This window comes from Phalaenopsis equestris, unplaced genomic scaffold, assembly GCF_001263595.1.
Source record: "Phalaenopsis equestris unplaced genomic scaffold, ASM126359v1 Scaffold000302, whole genome shotgun sequence".
NCBI classification, from domain to species: Eukaryota; Viridiplantae; Streptophyta; class Magnoliopsida; order Asparagales; family Orchidaceae; genus Phalaenopsis; species Phalaenopsis equestris.
The window spans coordinates 507,881-513,642 of NW_018164744.1; the positions used below are offsets into that span (position 1 = coordinate 507,881).

General features: G+C 35.3%; 1 protein-coding gene across 1 annotated transcript in view; it reads right to left on the reverse strand.

The window, feature by feature from the left end:
* Positions 1-5,762, reverse strand: part of LOC110025566 (probable pre-mRNA-splicing factor ATP-dependent RNA helicase DEAH5) — a 16,544-nt gene that overhangs the window by 9,518 nt on the left and 1,264 nt on the right.

Sequence of the window (5,762 nt, forward strand, 5' to 3'; positions counted from 1 at the left end):
AATTTGCGGCGATAGAGGAACGGACTATCGTCTTAACATTGTATGAGAGTTCAGCACACACGCAGATTAAAAAGAAACAAACGGTGATAACTCCAGAAGTTTTTATTTGGAAAATCCGTAATGGGAAAAATCATGGGGCATGGCCCAGTCACGGAAATTCACTATTAAATTGATGATTACAAAAATTCTTTATCCCACAGACGGGAAAAAGGATAACTATATTTTTTAGATTATAACATCACTGACGACATCTAGTTGGTGGTGATCGATGGTGGTTAGTGGTGGTTGATGACGGTTAGCGGAGGTCGTCGACGGTCGGCGGTGGTTGTCGGCAGTCGGCAGCAGTCGACGGCAGTCGACGATGGAGGTCGGCAATGATGTTGAGCTGCAGCTTCTCCTCAATGCCTCAAGCTCTCTCTCTAGACTTCAGTTTCTTCTCATGTGAGGGGTGAAAGTCTATTTATAGTGTTTTGAATGCAATTGATGCAAGAATATGAACTATTTTGATCGGACGGTCCGGAGAGTTTCCCTCAATCATACAGCGTTTAATGGACATTTGAATGCTTTAATGATGTCAGAATTGAGTGATCTTAGGCTCGTTGGATTTGTCTTGTCGAGACGCTCGATTCGAGTACGGGCTTGCTAGTGTCGACATCTGTCTGACCTTTCAAATGTGTCCAGAAATCTTCCAATGATGGTTTAATGTCTTGATCTGAGCTTGATTTGACTCGGATTGGACTATTTTTTATATCATTAGGTTTGTTCCCTCGAGCTGGTCAGTTTGACTATAAGTTTGTTAAAATCGAAGCTCTAGATGAATTGTTATCAAGATTTGAACTTTTATTGCTCAAAACATCATGTTGGGATCTGTGTCATATCTCGAGATTTATGTCGGATAATGAAAATTTGTTGATTATATAGATTTTTTTTGGTCAAAGAAGATCATCATAAAATTAGAAGCTTAAATACCGAAATGTTGAATAGGTCTAAGCATGAGAAAAGAAAGTTATGCTCATAATTTATAATTAAAAATATATATATTTTATATTATTTAAAAAATTAATTGTTGAAAATTCAAAATAAAAACCACAACCATTGACTTTTCTGTCCTCCATTGAAAACTAATTCTACGCCAAAATTTTACAAAATTTACACTTTTTTTCGTAAGAAAAACTTTTAAAAAAATTAGGACAATTACACAGAGAACTCTCCCTAAATATTGCTATTTATAAATCAAACACCCTATTCTTTCAATTTTTGAATTCTCACTCAAATATCAAAATTCATCATAAAATTTCAACCTTTATTTTTCATTTTTATTGAATTTTGTATGTTTTAATCGTGGTATGCGTAAATGCAATGATATGTGTGTTAGCTCTTCGCACAATTCTAACACGTAAATAAATTCTGAAAAGAAAAAACCACGAGGCCTACTCTTCTTGTCAAAATAATGTCCTATGTAATTATTTGTATATAGTTCTGTCAAAATAATGTGCTATGTAATTACAAGTATATAGGTCTACTCTTCTTCTAATTTAGAGATGAAATTACAATGTTGATAATCATATATGTATAATAGTAGTATGATTTTATTAGTTGTACTTGTGCTACAACAAATGTAGTTCTTCGTGATAATAGCGGTTGATAATTGTAATAGTATCGGTTGACTACAATGTTGATAATAGTATCGGTTGACTACAATGTTGAAAAAAATTCTGTGCTACAATGTTGATAATCATATTACAAAATCATGATTGTAATAGTATCGGTTGACTACAGAGGCTATAATTTTAATTGATTGTGTTAGCTGGAGCCCGATAGGTAACCGCTCCCGCTTATGCTTCCCACTCCCGCCTCCCTGTTCCCAATCGCGCGACCCTGCAGTTTTCACAAACTGCTCCCGCCTCTTGTTTCTCGAAACGCAGCTTCGGTTCACCTCTCGCCTCTTCAGTCGTGAACCGATGAGCTATCTCTCTCGCAATAAAAGGCATCGCACGGCTCTCCTTCAATTTAAGAACGACCTTTTTGTGTTATTCTTCGGGTTTCCTCGGGATAGAGGAAGAGAAGTGCAAGCAGTAGTTCCTTGTTGTAGAAGGAAGAGGAAGAAGATGGTTTTCCCTTGGCTTCTTCTTGGTGGCTTGTGACAGAAGAGAAATTAGGTTTATTTCTCTTGTAAGTTTATCTTCTTCGGTGTATCTCCGTGTAGAGAGAGAGAGGAAGAGACAGAGAGCAACGAAGTGAGAGATTCCTCTTGTGAGTCGAGGAAGAGACAGAGAGCAACGAAGTGAGAGATTCCTCTTGTGAGTCGAGACGATCAACTCGTGTAAATTTCTCAAGTAGCAAATCCTCTGTAACTGCGTGGACGTAGGCAATTTGCTGAATCACGAAAATCTGTGTGTTCCACTGTGTTACTATTTTCTGGTGTGAATTTTCTTGTTCTATTTTTTGCTTCATCGTCGTCGATTGTTCTATTTTATTCTATATATCACAACAGATTGTAATATCCTCAGATACAACCCACAAAGAGGAAAAGAACTTCACACAGACATCTAAAGATAAACACAACAAAAAACCTTACTCTTACACACAAAGTACAACAATTTATAAACTCATACCGGGAAAAAATGGAAAAAAAAATGAAAACTTCCACACAAAAGAAAGGCAATTTAGGCAATTTATAGACTCCTACTGAGAAAAAATAGAAAAAAATAAAAATGAAAACTTCCACGAAAAAGAAAGGCAAGAAATGCTTTATGGGTGTGATAACCATCTTCCTAGATCACAATAGTTCTTGATCTTGCTCCTACTTCGCGTTTCTTTCTGTCTTAGTGCGGCTTCTCCTACGATACTCAGTGCCTCTCAGGCGTTATTTTACTGCCCTAGACCTGGCGCTTTTTCAGCGCCCCGAACTGGGCACCGTTTCAGCGCCCCGAACTAGGCGTTGATTCAGCGCCCGCATCAAGACCCATAATAATAAATCTGGATTTATTAAACTCACCTTCTTGCTGGATTTATTTAATTTGGACCTTAAATCTGAAATTTCATAAACCCATAAACATGATATCAACATCACAATTTCCAATAATAATGCAAACTTTATTATCTCATAAATACACCTTCCCCATATTAGTTTGAGTATAACTTTTGACCACCTCTTTATTAGAGTAAGCATGAAAAGAGACACATGAATATATTATCCATGATTCAATACTATCTTGGACTAAAGTAAATGAGACATTGAACTTCATCTATGGAGACATTTATAAAAAGTTTTTTATTTGAACCTTCACCATCAACCGTCTTCGAAGCTTGCAGTATTTCTTAAAGTGTAGATTAGTTTGAGTATAACTTTTGAACACCTTTTTATTAGATCAAGCATGAAAAGAGACACATGAATATATTATCCATAATTCAATATTATCTATGGCTAAAGTAAATGAGACATTGAACTTCATCGATGGAGACATTTATAAAAAGTTTTTTATTTAAACCTTCACCACCAACCGTCTTCGAAGCTTGCAGTATTTCTTAAAGTGACATTTCTTACCTAAGTTTCAACATGCACCGTTGCCATTTTTTTTTTCCCAACATCCACCCCAAATTTACAAGATTTCATTGAACAATGCAAACCATCATTGGTAACAAAAATAAGTTAATCAAGTTGAGCGACTACCTTCTCTAAGTAGACTATAGTTCATGATAACCCAGGACAACAAAATCATTTGATATTATTCACATTCAATATCATTCCGCCACAGTTCACTCTAAATGAATGTAGATAAATTTCTTCAATTCTAAAATTCATTGCAACTACTAGACCATGAGCAATTAGCATCAAACAAATAATTTTAATCATAGATTCTCTCATTATCTTGATATCCTCAGAAAATGAGGGTGAAAACAAGGATAATGTGATGCGGGGGCTAGGGGGAGGACCGGCCGGCCCTCAAGAGAGGGGGATTGCTTATTTGAAGCTTAATATGAATAAGTTAGCCAACAAAACTACATTAAAAAACATAACAAATAATCATAGATTCAAAACCATCATTGCTTATTTGAAGCTTAATATGAATAAGTTAGCCAACAAAACTACATTAAAAAACAGAAAAATCCTTTCCAATATTATTAGAGCCTTTCAAAACTCTCCCCAAGTTAAATTTCATCAACCAAAAACATAACATACACAGTACAGCTAAAAAAACTACGGCTTGATTATTAATTCATCATTTGTGTACATAATGAATTAGCCTCACGACAGGATTACATGTATTAATCCCATAAAAAACCTTATCTACAGAACAGTCCTGCAAACTTGCAAGAACACCCTTACTCCATGAAAAACAAAAACAAATTTACATAAACATCAGTGAAATTCAGCAATAACGGTGAATAATACTGACAAATCAAGCTCTCCGTCTGCTCAAGCGCCATGAATTAGGCTCATGGTATCTGTCATAGAGCGGCTCAATTCGCTCTTGACGTTTTCGCTTGCTCAACTTCATTGGATCTGCGGATTTATAAAACCTCGGTGCAAGTTCTACGAGCCATTTGGGATCGACTGCAGTAACTTCGCGCATGTACGCCTTTGTGGTCATGACCAGTTCATGGTAAATTACCCATTCTGGCTGCCTTTGGTAGAGAGCACTGCTGGGATGGATGTAGACTGGTTGGTTCTCCAGTAGGGTTCTATAACCCTCTTGAGGATCTTTTCTTGCAGCGTGAAAAAAGAATCCTGCAGTAATAGCCTTCCTTACCTTTGTGAAGTCTTTACCGGCACTCAAAACATCCAGTTTATACCTGCAGATCAACAAGAATTCAGGTGAAATTATTCAATATTGGTTTTTTGAAAGTTTGAAAACATGATCACATCACAAGTAGGCAGTGCAAGATAAGTAAATGAGCAGTTGAAGGACCAAGCAATTCTTTACAAACATACTTAGAATGTGTTTGGAGCGGCTGAAGTTACATGTAAAAGGGTTGTAGAACTGTAGGAAAATCAAATTTATTTAAAACTGTTTTGCTAAACTTTTTTATTTTTTAAAAATTGGACAAATTCTTGAAATTTCTGAAAGCCAAATTAAAAAACGTAACTAAACGAATAGTAGCAAATAATTTTAAAAAAAAAAGAGGCATTCCCATACATACCCCACTCAATTCTTATGTATTTCATATCAAGTCAAAAATATAACTATTTTAACTTTTAAAAAGTTAACTACACATTTTTGTGTATAAGATGAGATATATGTAAAAATTGAAATTTAGGCATTAGATATGTAAATAAATAAGTAAGATTAACACTCATGGTTTGACCAACAAATTGCCAATAACAACTCAATGATCATAATATGAACCAAACTAAAACCAGATTCAAATTTTTCTGATTTATAAAGAGTTGAAGATTAAATACTATCAAATATGCTTGAGCTGAAATCGAACCAAACTTGAGTAAAGTTTTCGCAAAGGGCTCCAACACGAGCGAAGTTCTTACGCAACTCAGTTAAATTCGCACGTAATCCAGCTCTAGCAATAATATAAGGGAAGTGGATTATAAGTGATTCAAATTTGCAACTAAACTGTTTAGAAACACTTGTAGAAACACTTGAAAAAAAAAATGCATTCATATTGAATGGAAAATTACGTAGATTGCCAAAAAGAAAACAACGTAAGAATAAAATTTGTCTATTAACTATAAGATGTGTTCCAAGTCTGCAGCAGCATATGCAACCGCCATAACTTAAATTCCAGAAGACCTACCTAACATG